This window comes from Elephas maximus, chromosome 24, assembly GCF_024166365.1.
Source record: "Elephas maximus indicus isolate mEleMax1 chromosome 24, mEleMax1 primary haplotype, whole genome shotgun sequence".
Taxonomy (NCBI): domain Eukaryota; kingdom Metazoa; phylum Chordata; class Mammalia; order Proboscidea; family Elephantidae; genus Elephas; species Elephas maximus.
This window is the reverse complement of record NC_064842.1, coordinates 36754073-36772612: the sequence shown is the minus strand read 5'-3', so window position 1 is coordinate 36772612 and position 18540 is coordinate 36754073. Positions and strand designations below refer to the sequence as shown.

General features: G+C 38.5%; 1 protein-coding gene across 4 annotated transcripts in view; it reads right to left on the bottom strand.

The window, feature by feature from the left end:
* RABGAP1L (RAB GTPase activating protein 1 like) overlaps window positions 1-18540 on the bottom strand; it is a 739959-nt gene that overhangs the window by 668934 nt on the left and 52485 nt on the right. The window lies entirely within an intron of this gene.

Genomic DNA, 18540 nt, shown 5'->3' with positions numbered 1-18540 from the left:
TGAAAGACAGCCATATATTAAATAATCCGGTCAGGAGCAAAGGGGTAGGACAACCCTACTATGGATAAAAAATACAGGGCCTTGGTAAGTCTACTGATCCATGCCTAAAATATCCGCAGAATGTTCTCCTTTTCTTCTACCAATTACTCTGTTTTTGGTTTTGGTTTTGCTGTTTTGCATTGCCTCATACAAACATGGTTGTAATATCACATTTTGCCACTAGGTGACACTAACATCTCATGGCAAAAATGATTTACTTCCAACATCAAGTTACACTCAAAAAAAAAAAAATTACTTTCCAACCTGATTAAAAATCAAAATTTCAAGAATAGCAAAATAAAAAATAAATTATACCCCTAAGCCAGTGTAATTAGCTGTTATTCTTATGTGCCGTCAAGTCGGTTCCGACTCATAGCGACCCTAAACACAACAGAACGAAACACTGCCCGGTCCTGCACCACCCTCACAATCCTTGTTATGCTTGAGCCCATTGTCGCAGCCACTACGTCAGTCCACCTCGTTGACGGTCTTCCTCTTTTCCGCTGACCCTGTACTTTGCCAAGCATGATGTCCTTCTCCAGAGACTGATCCATCCTGACAACATGTCCAAAGTATGTAAGACACAGTCTCACCAAACTTGCTTCTAAGGAGCATTTTGGCCGCACTTCTTCCGAGACAGATTTGTTCGTTCTTTTGGCGGTCCATGGTATATTCCATATTCTTTGCCAACACGACAATTCAAAGGCATAAATTCTTCTTCGGTCTTCCTTATTCATTGTCCAGCTTTCACATGCATATGATGTGATTGAAAATACCATGGCTTGGGTCAGGCGCACCTTAGTCTTCAAGGTGACATCTTTGCTCTTCAACACTTTACAGAGGTCCTTTGCGGCAGACTTACCCAATGTAACGCATCTTTTGATTTCTTGACTGCTGCTTCCATGGCTGTTGATTGTGGATCCAAGTAAAATCAAATCCTTGATAACTTCAATCTTTTCTCCATTTATCATGATGTTGCTCATTGGTCCAGTTGTGAGGATTTTTGTTTTCTTTATGTTGAGGTGCAATCCATACTGAAGGCTGTGGTCTTTGATCTTCATTAGTAAGTGCTCAAGTCCTCTTCACTTTCAGCAAGCAAGGTCGTGTCATCTGCATAACGCAGGTTGTTAATGAGTCTGTCTCCAATCCTGATGCCCCGTTCTTCTTCATATAGTCCAGCTTCTCATATTGTTTGCTCAGCATACAGATTCAATAGGTATAGTGAAAGAATACAACCCTGCCGCCACCCTTCCTAACTTTAAACCAATCACAGTATTTCCTTGTTCTATCCGAACAACTGCCTCTTGATCTATGCAAAGGTTCCTCATGAGCACAATTAAGTGTTCTGGAGTTTCCATTCTTCGCAATGTTATCCATAATTTGTTATGATCCACACAGTTGAATGCCTTTGCATAGTCAATAAAACACAAGTAAACATCCTTCTGGTATTCTCTGCTTTCAGCCAGGATCCATCTGACATCAGCAATGATATCCCTGGTTCCACGTCCTCTTCTGAAACCAGCCTGAATTTCTGGCAGTTCCCTGTCGATATACTGCTGCACCCATTTTTGAAAGAACTTCAGCAAAATTTTGCTTGCGTGTGATATTAATGATATTGTTCTTTAATTTCCACATTCAGTTGGATCACCTTTCTTGGGAATAGGCATAAATGTGGATCTCTTCCAGTCAGTTGGCCAGGAAGCTGTCTTCCAGACTTCTTGGCATAGACAAGTGTGCACCTCCAGCGCTGCATCTGTTTGTTGAAACATCTCAATTGATATTCCATCAATTCCTGGAGCCTTGCTTTTCACCAATGCCTTCAGAGCTGCTTGGACTTCTTCCTTCAGTATCATCAGTTCCTAATCATATGCCACCTCTTGAAATGGTTGAACATCGACTAATTCTTTTTGGTATAATGACTCTGTGTATCCCTTCTATCTTCTTTTGATGCTTCCTGCGTCATTTAATGTTTCCCCCATAGAACCCTTCACGATTGCAACTCAAGGCTTGAATTTTTTCTTCAATTCTTTCAGCTTGAGAAACACCGAGCGTGTTTTTCCCTTTTGGTTTTCCATTTCAAACTCTTTGGACATCATACATGAAGAAAGCAAGAGGTCACTGAAAAGACAGGAAAGAAAGAAAAGACCAAGATGGATGTCGGAGGAGACTCTGAAACTTCCTCTCCAACGTCGAACAGCTAAAGCAAAAGGAAGAACTGATGAAGTAAAAGAACTGAACAGAAGATTTCAAAGGGTGGCTCGAGAAGACAAAGTAAAATATTATAATAACATGTGCAAAGAGCTGGAAATGGAAAACGAAAAGGGAAGTAATTAGCTAGCCACCATTTATTTCTACTGGACATGTTAAAATGTCCTTTAGTCCTAAAGCCCTTCAAGTATATTCATCTGAACTCTAAAGGTTCTTCTCACTTTGCATATTGTATGTTTCTGAAGACGCAGTAGTTGTTGGAAGCCACATCTTCAGCCTTTCAGGCTGCACCATGAATCTTTGATTGTCAAGACACCACATATTCCCGGTGCTCTTTGTATGTCCAATCCTTCTCAGATTCCTACTCCTTTACTTTTAAATGCTGAAAATTCCCCGGAAATGCCTGAGCCCTTTTCTAATCCCTTTCCATACTCTCTCTGTAAGTAATATCTGTCATTGACATGGATTTAAATACCATGTATATACTGACCAAATCCACTGCCGCTGAGTCGATTCCAACTCACAGTGACCCCATAGGGTTTCCAAGGTTGTAAATCTTTACGGAAGCCGACTGCCACATCTTTCTCCTGTGGAGTCACTGTTGGTTTCTAACCACTGATCTTTCAGTTAGTAGTCAAGCACTTTCAACCACTGCACCACCAGGGCTCCTATATACTGACATTCTCCCAAATTTCTATTCAAAACCAATGCCTTCTAAGTTCTTGATTCAAAATCCAACTCTCTATCTGACATTTCTACTTGAAAGTCTTAGCAGTATCTTAAAAAAAACATGACCAAAAAGGAACTCCTAATGTCTCCTCTAAATCTGTTCTTCATTCAGGTCGCCTATTTCAGTAAACAGCATCACCTTCTACCAAGTTGCTCAAACAAGAAACCTGGATTTATCATCACTTCCTCACTCCTCACATTAGCAAGTCATGTCAGCCCCATCTCGAAAACAAACCCCACATCTATCCATTTTTCTTCATCTCTGCTACTACCACCCCAGTACAAGCCTCAAAATTCACCTACCTCCAATCTTCTTTTCATAGAGATGACAAAGAAATCTTTTGGGAAAAAAAACTGGATTACATTAAACTCTAGACTGAAAACTTTTCACTACGATTCAAATAAAAGCCAAACTCCTTGCCAGGGCTTACAAGGCTCAATACACCGTAGGCCCTGCCACTTTCTCTTTACAGCTCCAAAAAAAAACAATCTTAACAAATACACACCTAATGAAAGAGCTCAAAATACATGACAGAACTGAAAGGGGAAAAAGACACATCCAATATTATAACACCCCTCTGCCTGATTGACAAGCAGGCAGAAAATCGATTAGGATACAGTACTATCAATCAACTTGATCTAATTGTCATTTATAAAATAATCCATCTAACAGCAGCACCTTCTTTTCAAGCTCACATGACAAATCACCAAGGTAGACCACATTCTGGGGCGTAAAACACACACTTTAAAAAAGTTTAAAACAATAGAAATCATACAAATATGTTCTCATACCACAATGAAATTTAACTTGAAATCTGTAACAGAAAGATAACTGGAAAACTGCCAAATATTTGGAAATTAAATAACACTGCTAAGTAACCCATGAGTCAAAGAAGACAACTCAACGAAATTGAAAAATACTTTGAGCTATGTGAAATTAAAAACACAACATTTCAACTCTATGCCCACAAACTTGATAACTTAGATGAAATTAACCAATTCTCTGAAAGACACAAACTACCAAAATTCACAACAGGAGAAACAGATAATCTCAATAGCCTGGTATCTTTTGAAGAAATTTAAATAACAATAATCTTCAAAAAAGAAAACACCAGGACCAGATGGCTTCACTGGTGAATTCCACCAAAAATTTATGGAAGAAATAATACCAATTCTCCACAATCTCTTCCAGAAAATAGGAAGAGAGGGAACACTTCCTAGCTCATTCTATGAGGCCAGCATTACTCTAATACCAAAACCAGATAAACACATTATAAGAAATCTAGAGACCAGTATCTCTCATAAACATAGACTCGAAAATCCTCAACAAAGTATTAGAAATTCAAATCCAACAATGTATAAAAAGCGTATACATCACAAAACAAAACAGAATTTATTCCAAGAATATAAGACTCCCTCAACATTCAAAAATTAATCAGTATCATCAACCGTATCAACAGGCTAAAGAAAAATCATGAACATGTTAACTGATGCAGAGAAATTATTTGGCAAAATCCAACATCCATTCATATAAAAACTCTCAGAAAACTAGAAATAGAGGGGAACTTCCTCAACTTAAAACCTACTTAACGGTGAGAGACCAGACACTTTTCCCTCAAGATCAAGGCAAAGATGCTCTTTCTAATCATCTTGATTCAATACCATGGAAGTCCTAGCTAGGGCAATAAGACAAGAAGGAAAAAAAAAAAAAGGTATACTGATTGAAAAGGAAGAAATAAAACTCTCCTTGTCTGCAGATTACAAGGCTCTCTATGTAGAAAATCCCAAAGATTCTATAATAAAACCTCCTGGAACTAATAGTGAGCATAAAAGGTTGTAGGATACAAGATCAATATACAAGTCAACTGCTTTCCTATATACAAACAATTGGAATTTGAAATTTTAAAATACAGTATCATTTACAATGGCACCCAAAAAATTAAATAGGTTTAAATCTAACAAAATATCTACAGGATCTGTATATGAAAACCTACAAAACACTGATGAAAGAAAATAAAGAAGACCTAAATAAATGGAGACATGTTCAATGTTCATGGATTGGAAGATTCAATATTGTTAAGATGTCAATTCTTCTGAATTTGATCTACAGATTCAATGCAATGCTAATCAAAATCTTAGCAAGCTATTTTATAGACATTCACAAAGTGGTGTGAAAATTTATATGAAAAGGCAAAAGACCCCAGAATAGCTAACATAATGCTGAAGAACAATAAAGTTGATAGACTCATACTATCCAATTCAAGGACTTACAATTAAGTTATACTAATCGAGACAGTGTGGTATTGGCAAAAAAATACAAACATAGACTGTGATGGTTAATTTTATGTACCAACTTGGCTGGGCTATGATTCTCGGTGGTTTGGCCAGATACCTGACTGGTTGCTGTTCCATAATGTAATGTAATGCGATGTAATGTAATACAAATATAATCACCTTCCATGATGTGATCTGATGTGATCAACCAATCAGTTGAAAGGGGAGTTTCCTTGGGGGTGTGGTCTGCCTTTAGAATATAAATAGATATTCTGGCAGAGGTGGCTCTCTCTCTCAATTTTACACTCTTCTCACCACCTGACCTCTGGATCTTGGGACTTAAGCCTGCAGAAGTCTCCAGCCTGCCACCTGACCTGCAGATTTTGGATTTGCCAACCCCCACAAACCTGTGAGCCAACAGAGGTTTCCAGCCTGGTGCCTGACCTACAGATTTGGAACTTGAAATCCCCACAGTTGCATGAGCCATTTCCTTGAAGGAAATCTCTCTATCTATATTTATGTATATATCTCATTGGTTTTGCTTCTCTAGAGAACCCAACTAAGAGACAGATGAATGGAGTAAAACAGAGAGCCCAGAAATAAACCCACACAAAGACAGTCAATTGATGTTTTGCAAAGACACAAAGGCAATTCAATGGAGAAAGGATAGTCTTTTCAACAAATATGCTAGAACAACTGGACATCCATATGGAAAAAAATGAACCCAGATACAGACCTCACATCTTATATAAACATTAACTCAAAATAGGCCTAAATGTAAAATACAATCCAATAAAACTTATAGAAGACAACATAGAGAAAATCTACATAACCTTGGATTTGGTGATAAGTTTTCAGACACAACACCAAAAGCACAAAAATCCATTAAAGAAAAAAATGATAAACTGAACTTTATTAAAATTAAACACTTAAACACTTCTGCTCTGTGAAAGACAATGTTAAGAGAATAAAAAGACAAGACACAGACTGCGAGAAAATATTTGCAAGATATATGTCTGATAAAGAATTTGTATCCAACATATATAAAGAACTCAAAAACAAGGAAACAGCCCAATAACAAAATAGGTAAGAGATTTGAACAGAGGTCTCAATAGTGAAGATATACAGATGATAAAAAAGCATATTAAAAGATGTTCAACTTCATTTGTCATTAGGGAAATACAAAGTAAAACAACAGTGAGATAACACTATACACCTATTAGAATGGCTTAAAAAAAAAAAAAACCCGATATATATCAATTGCTGACAAGGATGTGGAACTCCCACGGGAGCAACAGAAACTCCCAATCACTGTCAGTGGAATGCAAAATGGTACAGCCACTTTGGAAAACAGTTTGGCAGCTTCTTAGAAACATAGTCTTAACCATACAATACAGCAGTCACGCTCCTAGGTATTTACTCAACTGACTTAAAAAACAGTCTTATCATATAATACAGTAATAAAAAAGGAATTAGCTATAGAGCCATGAAAAGACATGGATAAATCTTAAATGCATATTGCTAAGTGAAAGAAGCCAGCCCGAAAAGGCTACATACTATATTATCCCATTTATATGACAACCTAGGAAAAGCAAAGCTACAGAGACAGTAAATAGATTAGTAATTGCCAGGGGCTCGAGGGGTCCAGGGTTGAACAGGTGAAAAACAGGGGATTTTTTTAGGGCAGTGAAACTATTCTGTGTGATATTGTAATGGTGGATATATGACTTTATTCATTTGTCAAAGGCAAAAGAAATTTACATCAGAAAGAACGAACCTTAACGTATACAAATATTTAAAAAAAAATTTTTTTAGGAGGTCAAGGGTGTCAGGATGGAATGACTGGGACAAAGAGTCTAACTGTATTACAAATGTATGAAGTAACCCCGCTGAAGGGGTGGAGGAAAAGATGCTGACCTAAAGTAACTCTGGAAATGGAGTCTAAGGCTGAAGGCGAAAGACTTGCATGCACATAGGCGTGTACTTTAGTTGATAAAGTGTCTCCCATGAGAGTACAGGTGAACAATTCTGAAACTACTATATGTGTATACCAGAATTAAGTGACAAGATGACTCAATGTTGGAGTGGAAGGTTACACACAAGCAAGAGTAGAAGGCCAGAATGATCCATTTGGCAATGGATTATAACTGGAGACATCAGTATGAATTCATGTTGAGCTTAGTATTGATACAAACAGATATACAGAAATGTTTATAAATATGTGTACATACACAAGTTAGTATATACACACATATTTCCCTGCTCTGTCATCTTTGAGGGCCTATGAACAACAGCACCTCTAGAGGTGTGATTATGCCGAACGTCCAGTTCTTGGTTTCTAATGCCATAAATACAGGAGCCAGGGTTACTTGGAGAAATGGCTGATAGATACTAGGGTTGGGGCAGAGAATACACAAAAATGAGCCTAGAGTATCTTGTAGTGCCAAAAAAAATAAGGAACTGCTCAAAACTCAAAATGATGGGGGTATATCAAAAGGAAACAGGAGCCAATTTAAAGAACTCACAATGGCCAAAGCTAGAATGATTTGAGCCACAAAATAATAAATCAGCATTTGATTATAACCCGAAGTATAAAATACATATCCACGAGTTCATACTGACATAAATAAATAGAAGAGATAAGTCTCACATGCAGGAGAATCCAAATAATTTATGTAGATATTCAGTCCTCAAAGAGGTGGAGAATAAATTTCCCATCCCTTAAGTGTGGCCTGCCCATAATGACTCCTTTCCAAAGAGTACAGTATGGAAAGGAGGTAAAAAAGGGACAGCTTTACAGGTGAGAAAATTGACAAATGCTATGTTAGCCAGGTGATCAGGATTAACATCAATGGTGATAATTCATGTTTATAATATATAACCTTGATATGATGAGAATGGCAGTTTGCCTCTGTGGTATTCCTCCCAAAAACACGTAACTCCAGTTTAATTATGAGAAAAACATCAGACATACCCCAAATGAGGGACACGCTACAAAATACTTGACCAGTACTCTTCCAAACTGTCAAGGTCATCAAAAAGCAAGGAAAGTTTAAGAAACTGTCACAGCTACAGAAACTGTCAAAACTAAAAGGAGCCCAAGGAGACATGACAACTAAACATAATTTGGAATCCTGGAACAGAAAAAGGACATTAGGTAATAACTAAGGAAATCTGAATAAAGTACAGACTTTAGTTAATAATTGTGTATCAATATTGATTTATTATGACAAATATGCTTCCCTATTTTTAAGAGTTAATAACAAGAGAACTGAGTGTCAGGTACACTCTCTGTCCTATCTTCACAACGTTTCTGCAAATATAAATCCATTATAAAATTAAAAGTTTATTTTTAACGTGTTTAAGAAGATGAATAACTCAAAAAGTGGGTAAAGGACTTGAATAGGCATTTCTCTAACAAACACATGAATAGATGCTCAAAATGCTAGTCATCAAGGAAATGCACATCAAAATCACAATGAGGTATCCTTTACACCCCCTGGGATGCACTGAATTATATCCCCACCAAAAATGTGGGTCAACTTGGCTAGTCCATGATTCCCAGTGTTGTTGTATGACTGCCCACCATTCTGACACCTGATGTGATCCTACCTCTAATATGTTGATGCGGTTGGGTTAGAGGCAGTTATGTTAATGAGGCAAGACTCAATCTACAAGATCAGGTTGTATCTTAAGACTATCTCTTTTGAGATATAAAAGAGAATCAAGTAGAGAGACACTGGGACCTCATACCACCAAGCAAGAAGAGCCAGGAACGTGTGTCCTTTGGATCCAGGGTCCCTGCACTGAAAAGTTCCTAGACCAGGGAAAGATTGATAACAAGGACCTTCTCCCAGAGCCTACAGCGAAAGAAAGCGTTCCTCTGGAGCTGGCACCCTGAATGTGGACTTCGAGCCTCCTAAACTGTGACAGAATAAATTTCTCTTTGTTAAAGCCATCCATTTACAGTATTTTGGTTACAGCAGCACTAGATAACTAAGACACCCACTAAAATGGCTACAATAAAAACGACAAACAATAACAAGTGTTGAAGAGAATGTGCAACAATTGGGGTCCACAAATATTACTGGTGGCAAGGTAAAATGGCGCAGCTGCTTTGGAAAACAACCTGACATTTCCTCAAAATGTTAAACGCACAGTTACCATTTGACCTACAATTCCACTCCTAGTCATATACACAAGAGAAATAAACATACATCCACACAAAAACTTGTACATAAATGTTCATAACAGCATTATTCAAAAATAGCACACAAAACAAAAAACCCAGTTGATGTCTAGTTTATTCCCACTCAACGGCAACCTCGTGTGTTTGTGCATGAGTAGAACTGTGCCCCGTGGGGTATTCGGTGGCTAAATTTTCACAAGTAGATTAACAGGCCTTTCTTCCAAGGCATGTTCTTGTGGACTCAAACTAAGGAACTCTGGGCGGATTCAACCCTCCAACCTGTCAGCAGCCAAGTGCATTAACCATTTGTACTACTTAGGGACTCTTATAATAGCCAGAAGGTAGAAACAATCCCAATGTCCATTAACTGATGAGTGAATAAACAAATGGTATACCCATACAAATGAATATTTTTCGGCAATAATAATAAAGTACTGATACATGCTACAACATGGTTGAACCTGGAAAATACACTGAGTAAATGAAGCCAGTCGCAAAAGACCACACATTGTATGATTCTGTTTATATAAAATATAAAAAATAGGCAAATTCACAGAAACTAGAAAGTAGGTTAGTGGTTGCTTAGGACTGGGGAAGCAGGGTGGAGAGAGGTAGCAGGAGAATGGAGACAGGCTGCTAATTGGTATGGCATTTCTTTTAGGGAGGACAAAAATCTTCTAAAATTACAATGTGGTGATGGTAGCACAACCCTGTAAAATACTAAAAAAACATTTCACTGTAGACTTTAAGTGTATGGTATGTGGATTATATCTCACACACATCATTTATGTGAAATGAGCAATGACGTCTAAATTAACACTTCAATTGGATGCTTAATGCTACAATTTTCACATATACTAGAAACAGTATAACAACATTCATTCAGCAAAGTCTAACTGGAAGCTAATTTCTTCCCAAAATAACTGAACACATTCAAAAGTATAAAATCTTAGCGCTCACGGTCCAATTTCCTTCTGTGCCAAACGCAGTTAGCCTTTTTCTTGCTTTTAGATTATGTGTTTGTACCTATTCATTTTCAAGTTGCTCTTGAACTAAAATAGAATCCTAAAAATATGAGTGTGAGTCAAAATTTGGATAGGCTGGGAGGACTATTGGGCATGAGAATTAGCATGACTACAGAAGACCCATTACAAAGGTGGAGACAGGAAACATTCAGCAAGCTAGACTTGAGCAAAGAAGATTGTAAACGTGCTTGAGTGATTTGGCTTGGTCTGTTGAGTTGCTGCTATCTACCTACGAGAAGCGCATGGTAGTTAATGGTCCCAAAACGCAACATGTGAAAAACACGTGAATGCAATCCACAGCCTGAAGCAGAACCACAGAACCATGAGTTACAAAAACAAATGTTTGTTATTGTAAGCCACCAAACCTTTTACCAGCACGTGCTATGTAACAACATAGCATGATCATAGTCATAGCTAATTCACTCACCTACTACGTTTTTTTAATTTCTTCACCATTACTGTACTATCTTTACATTAAAAAAAAAAAAAAACTTTAAAAAGCTAACACTACAACCCCGGAGGTCATGGTCCCCAGACCTTCTGTTAGCCCAAGACTGGAAACATTCCCAAAGCCAGCTCTCCAGACAGGGATTGGACAGGACTATAAAATAGAAAATAATACTAGTGAGGATTGAGCTTCTTGGCTCAAGTAGACACATGAGACTATGTGGGCAGTTCCTGTCTGGAGGGGAGATGGGAAGGCAGAGGACAGAAGCTGGCTGAATGGACACGGGAATACAGGGTGGAGAGAAGCAGTGTGCTGTCTCTTTAGGGGGTGAGCAACTAGGAGTATATAGCAAGGTGTATATAAATTTTTGTATGAGAGACTGACTTGACTTGTAAACTTTCACTTAAAGCACAATAAAAAAAAAAGCTAACACTACAATTCTCTCAAGGAGATACTGATTCAGTTCTCCAACTATTACCTAAAAAACCCAGTGATTCCTAAAATTGTCACTTATATTTCACTTAAGTAAAACACACTTCAACAGGCTACACTCTAATACCAATGTTCAACTTTAGGTATATGTATATTCCATTGTGAAAAACTTTTCCCATGTATTATATTGCAGTTTAGAGACGCCTACTAAGCAGTACCTCCTAGGCAATAATAGAAATAAAAAATATTTGAAAAATGAATATGCTCAAAATTTTTAATGATGATTGACTTTGACTCAAGATTTCTGTTAGTTTTCCTACAATAAATATACATACAACCTTCCAACTTTGGTGAGTGGTGTCTGGGGTCTTCAATACTAGCAAGCAGCCATCAAAGATATATCAACTGGTCTCAACCCACCTGAAGCAAAGGAGAATGAAGAATACCAAAGACACAAGGTAATTAAGAGCCCAAGAGATAGACAGGGCCACATAAATCAGAAACTACATCAGCCTGAGACCAGAAGAACTAGACAATACCCAGCTACAACCAATGACTGCCCTGACAGGGAACACAACAGAGAATCCCTGATGGAGCAGTGGGATGCAGACCTGAAATTCTTGTAAAAAGATCAGACTTGATGGTCTGACTGAGACTAAAGGACCTGGGAGGTCATGGTACCCAGACCTTCTGTTGGCCCAAGAATGGAACCATTCCCAAAGCCAGATAGGGATTGGACTGGACTATAAGATAGAAGACGATACTGGTGAGGAGTGAATTTCTTGGCTCAAGTAGACATGTGAGGCTATGTGGGCAGCTCCTGTCTGGAGGGGAGATGAGAAGGCAAAGGGGACAGAAGCTGGCTGAATGGACATGAGGAGTACAGGAAGGACTGTGCTCTCATTATGAGGACAGCAACCAGGAGCACACAGCAAGGTGTATATAAATTTTTGCATGAAAGACTGATTTTGATTTGTAAACTTTCACTTAAAGCACAATAAAAAATATATATATAATACATGCAACCTATTCAAGAATCAAGGTTGATAAAATTAAATACATTATATAGTCATTTGTTGCATGGAAAACCAAGGATTGTTCCATAAGCTTGGCTTAGAACTAAAGATCAGCCCTGTGCCCAGCGGGTATGGGCACATGGCCAAGGTAAAAAAATATTCATCACATGAACAACATACTAAAGAGCCTACATAACTGTACCTCTCCTTTCTCTACTGGTATAATAAAATCAAAGTCTTATGATCTTTCAGTCACCATCTAATACTTCTAAAAGGTAGTGTAGCACCATGAAGTATTACCATGTAGTGTCATGCTGTACAAATCATGTAATACAGTGAAAACTCTTGAGTTCTTACTCAAATTATTTCAGAGCACAGAAAATGAAGGAATTCATTCTATGAAGCCAGCATAACCCTGATACCAAAGCCATGCAAAAGCACCACAAAAAAAAAAAAAAGAAAGAAAATTACAGACGAATATCTCTCACGAATATGTTGTTATTGCTAGGTGTCCTTAAGTCATATCATACTCATTAGGAACCCTATGCACAACAGAAGGAAACACTGCCTGGTCCTGCACCATGCCCACAATCGTTATGCTTGAGCCCATTGCTTCAGCCACTGTATCAATCCATTCTCGTTGAAGGCCTTCCTCTTTTTCATTTACCCTGTACTTTATCAAGCATGATGTCCTTCTCTAGGGACCGATCCCTTCTGACAACATGCGGAAAGTATGTAAGATGTAGTCTTGCCATCTTTGCTTCTAAGGAGTATTCTGGTTGTACTTCTTCCAAGACATATTTGTTGGTTCTCTTAACAGTCCACAGTATATTCAATATTCTTCTCTAACACCACAATTCAAAGGCCTCAATTCTTCTTCGGTCTTCCTTATTCATTGTCCAGCTTTCACATCCATATGATATGACTGAAAATACCATAGCTTGGGTCAGGTGCACCTTAGTCTTCAAGGTGACATCTTTGCTTTTCAACACTTTAAAGAGGTCCCTTTGCAGCAGATTTACCCAATGTAATGCGTCTTTTGATTTCTTGACTGCTGCTTCCATGACTGTTGATTGTGGATCCAAGTAAAATGAAATCCTTGACAACTTCAATCTTTTCTCCGTTTATCATGATGTTGCTTATTGGTCCAGTTATGAGGATTTTTGTTTTCTTTATGTTAAGGTACAATCCACACTGAAAGCTGTAGTCGTCTTTGATCTTCATCAGTAAGTGATTCAAGTCCTCTTCACTGTCAACAAGCAAGGTTGTGTCATCTGCATAATGCGGGTTGTAAATGAGTTTTCTTCCAATCCTGATGCCCCTTTCTTCTTCATGTGGTCCAGCTTCTCGAACTATTTGCTCAGCATACAGATTGAATAGGTATGGTGAAAGGATACAACCCTGACGCACACCTTTCCTGACTTTAAACCACTCAGTGTCCCCTTATTCTGTCCAAACAACTGCCTCTTGATGTATGTACAGGCTCCTCATAAGCACAATTAAGTGTTCTGGAATTCTCATTCTTCACAGTTATCATTCATAATTTGTTATGATCCACACAGTCGAATGCCTCTGCATAGTCAATGAAACACAGGTAAACATCTTTCTGGTACTCTCTGCTTTCAGCCAAGATCCATCTGACATCAGCAATGATATCCCTGGTACCACATCCTCTACTGAATCCGGCCTGAATTTCTGGCAGCTCTCAGTCGATATACTGCTGCAGCCACTTTTGAATAATCTTCAGCAAAATTTTACTTGCGTGTGATATTAACGATACTGTTCAACAATTTCCACATTTGGTTGGATCACCTTTCTTGGGACTAGGCATAAATATGGATCTCTTCCAGTCGGTTGGCCAGGAAGCTGTCTTCCATATTTCTTGGCACAGACAAGCACTTCCAGCATTGCATCCATTTGCTGAAACATCTCAATTGATATTCCATTAATTCCTGGAGCCTTGTTTTTCGCCAATGCCTTCATTGCAACTTGGACTTCTTCCTTCAGTACCATCGGTTCCTGATCATATGCCACCTCTTGAAATGGTTGAACATCGACTAATTCTTTTTGGTATAATGACTCTGTGTATTCCTTCCATCTTCTTTTGATGCTTCCTGCATCGTTTAATGTTTTCCCTATAGAATCCTTCAATACTGCAACTCAAGGCTTCAATTTTTCCTCAGTTCTTTCAGCTTGAGAAATGCCAAGCATGTTCTTCCCTTTTGGTTGTCTATCTCCAGCTCTTTGCACATGTCATTGTAATACTTTACTCTGTCTTCTCGAGCTGCCCTTTGAAATCTTCTGTTAGTTCTTTTACTTCATCAATTCTTTTTGCTTTAGCTGCTTGACGTTCAACAGCAACTTTCAGAGTCTCTTCTGACATACATTTTGGTCTTTTCTTTCTTTCCTGTCTTTTTAATGAACTCTTGCTTTCTTCATGTATGATGTCCTTAATGTCATTCCACAACTCATCCGGTCTTTGGTCATCAGTGTTCAACATGTCAAATCTATTCTTGAAAAAATGGTCTCTAAATTCAGGTGGGATATACTCAAGGTCGCACGTTGGCTCTTGGGGACTTGATTTAATTTTCTTCAGTTTCAACTTGAACTTGCACATGAGCAATTGATGGTCTGTTCCACAGTTGGCCCCTGGCCTTGTTCTGACTGATGATATTGAGCTTTTCCATTGTCTCTTTCCACAGATGCAGTCGATTTGATTCCTGTGTATTCCATCAGGTGAGGTTCATGTGTATAGTTGCCATTTATGTTGGTGAAAAAAAGGTATCTGCAATGAAGAAGTCATTGGTCTTGCAAAATTCTATCATTTGATCTCTGGCATCGTTTCTATCACCAAGGCCATATTTTCCAACTACTGATCCTTCTTCATTTCCAACTTTTGTATTCCAATCACCAATAATTATCAATGCACCCTGATTACATGTTCAATCAATTTCAGACTACAGAAGTTGGTAAAAATCTTTCAGTTTCTTCATCTTGGCCTTAGTGGTTCGTGTGTAAATTTGAATAACAGTCATAATAACTGCTCTTCCTTGTAGGCGTATGGATATTATCCTATCACTGATAGCGTTGTACTTCAGGAAAGATCTTGAAATGTTCTTTTTGATGATGAATGCATTCCTCTTCAAGTTATCATTCCCAGCGTAGTAGACCATATGAGTCTGATTCGAACTGGCCAACACCAGTCCATTTCAGCTCACTAATGCCTAAGATATCGACCTTTATGCATTCCATTTCATTCCGGACAATTTCCAATTTTCCTAGATTCACACTTCATACATTCCACGTTCTGATTATTAATAGATGTTTGCAGCTATTTCTTCTCATTTTGAGTCATCCCACATCAGCAAATGAAGGCCCTGAAAGCTTGACTCCCCACGTCATTAAAGTTGACTCTACTTTGAGGAGCCAGCTCTTCCCCAGTCATCTTTTGAGTACCTTCCAACCTGGGGGGCTCATCTTCCAGCACTGTATCAGATAATGTTCACTGCTATTCATAAGGTTTTCACTGGCTGATTCTTTTCAGAAGTAGACTGCCAGGTCCTTCTTCCTAGTCTGTCTTAGTCTGGAAGCTCAGCTGAAACCTGTTCCTCATGGGTGACCCTGCTGGTATCCGAATACTGAATACTGGTGGCATAGCTTCCAGTATCACAGCAACATGCGAGCCCCCACAGTATGACAAACTGACACACGGGGGCCTTAAAAAGCTAGAAATATTTTTTTTTTCCTGCGTGGAAACCTTTTTTTGTTGGGGGTGGGGTTTTATAATAGTGGCCTCATACAGGAGCCATCCAGAAGCCCACAATCTGATAAGGACTATACCTCTAAGGTATATGATAAAGGCATTAACGGCTTCTTTCACTGGGTAACTAACCAGTACACATTCTTGACATTACACAGAACATCTAAAGGTTTATACAGTAATAACAAATAACCTAGAATTCCCACTTACGTATTCTTGGATTATCTGTGCTGTAATGAGACATTATGAGATAATTTTTAAGAGAAGAAAGAGTTAGTTAACATGTTTGAGACCTCCTCTCCAAATTTCCCATTTTATACAAAAAAAAGTGAAGGAAATGAGAACGCTAATTAGATAGCAGATGATGTTAAAGAATTACTGTTGCTATTTTTGAGAGTATGAGAATGGTGGTATGGGGGACTCCTTGCCTTTTAGCAATACATACTGAAATATTTGCAGATTAAATGATATGCTCTCTGGGATTTAATTTGCTTCAAATTATCTGGGGTAGGGTGGGTGAGGGCATAGAAAAAGCAAGACTGGCCACGATTTGATAATTGCTGAAGCTGGCAAAATGTCATGGGGATATTTATAGCATTCTCCCTGGTTCTGTATGTATTTGGAATTTGCCATGATAAAAAGAGGAAAAATATTTTTTTAAATTAATATTAGCATGGAAAATAATTTAATTAAAAACAAAATGTACATGCGTATATTATCTTCAGCATCTAGCACATTATGTGTCACCTAAGTAAATAATTGATGAAAAAATAACATACACGTCACAACTAAAGGACCCAGTCCGTGGGTCAGTCTGGCACCTTCTCCTGATTCACGGAGCTGCAGGGGCTGGCAAGTCAGACAGCAGGGCTCTGGCTCACAGGCTGCAAAGACCCACAAACCCAATATCACCGGGCAAGACGGCAGGTAAGCTGCTAGCTCAAGTTCCAAGAACCAGAGGTCAGATGAACAGAAGCCAGCTGCAGGGTCCAGTGTGAGCAAAAGCCCACGAGCCTTACGAGAGTCCACCTATACTGGATGTAGGCCACACCCCCAAGGAAACTCTCTTTCAAATGACTGGCTGCTCCCAGCAGATCCCATCATGGAGGTGATCACACCATATCGAATCCCATCATAGAGGTGATCACATCATTATAAAAACCCATTACCACTGAGTCAATTCTGACTCATAGCTACCCTACAGGACAGAGCAGAACTGCCCCATAGGGTTTCCAAGGAGCAGCTGGTGGATTTGAACTGCTGACCTTTTTGGTTCACAGCTGAGCTCTTAAACACTACACCACCAGGGCTCCAAAACCATAAAAGTCTTAGAAGAAAATACAGGAGCATGGCTGTAGGGTCTAGTTTTTAACAATGGACTATCAGATATGACAACAAAAATAAAGCAGCAAAACACAAAATAGATCAACAAGACCTCATAAAAATTCAATACTTTCGTTCATCAAAGGACTTTGCTTATCAAAAAAAGGAAAAACAAAACCTACAGATTGGAAGAAAACTTTTGGGAACCATAAGGGTCTAATATCCAATAAACACGCATGTGTGTGTGTGTGTGTGTATGTATGTGTGTACATATGTATGTATATATAATTTCTACAACAAAAAGACAACCCAATCAAAGAATAGGTAAAGAACTTGAAAAGGTATTTCACCAAAGAGGATATTCAAATTGCCAACAAGCACATGAAAAGATGCTCAACATCATTAGTCATTAAACCAAACCCATTGCCATCAAGTCAATTCCGACTCATAACAACCCTACAGACAAAGCAGAATTGCCCCATACAGTTTCCAAGGAGCATCCGGTGGATTTGAACTGCTGAACTTTTGGTTAACAGCCATTGTTCTTAACCACTATACCACCAGGGTTTCCCGTTAGCCATTAGAGAGATCCCAATCAAAACTACAGTGAGGTACCACCTTACCCCTATCAGAATGACAGTGATATTTTAAAAAAAAAAGGAAAACAAAAGGAGTTACCAAGGTTGTAGAGAAACTGGAATCCTCATTCACTGCTTGGTGGAACTGTAAAATATACAGCCACCATGGAAAACAGTTTGGTGGGTCCTCAAAAAGCTGAAGAGAGAACTACCATATGACCTAGCAATCCCAATCCTAGACATATATACCAATGTTCCCTGTGGCACTTTTCACAGTGGCCAAAAGGCAGAAACCACCAAAATGTCCATCAACAGATGAATGGATAAACAAAATGCAGTGTGTGTGTGTGTGTGTGTGTGTGTGTATACACGCACACACACAATGGAATACCACTCAACCATAAGGAAAATAAAGTCCTGATGCATGCCACAACACAGATGAGCCTTGAAAACATCATGCTGAGCAAACAAATCAGTCACAAAAGGATAAATACTTTATGATCTCACTTTAGTGAAATA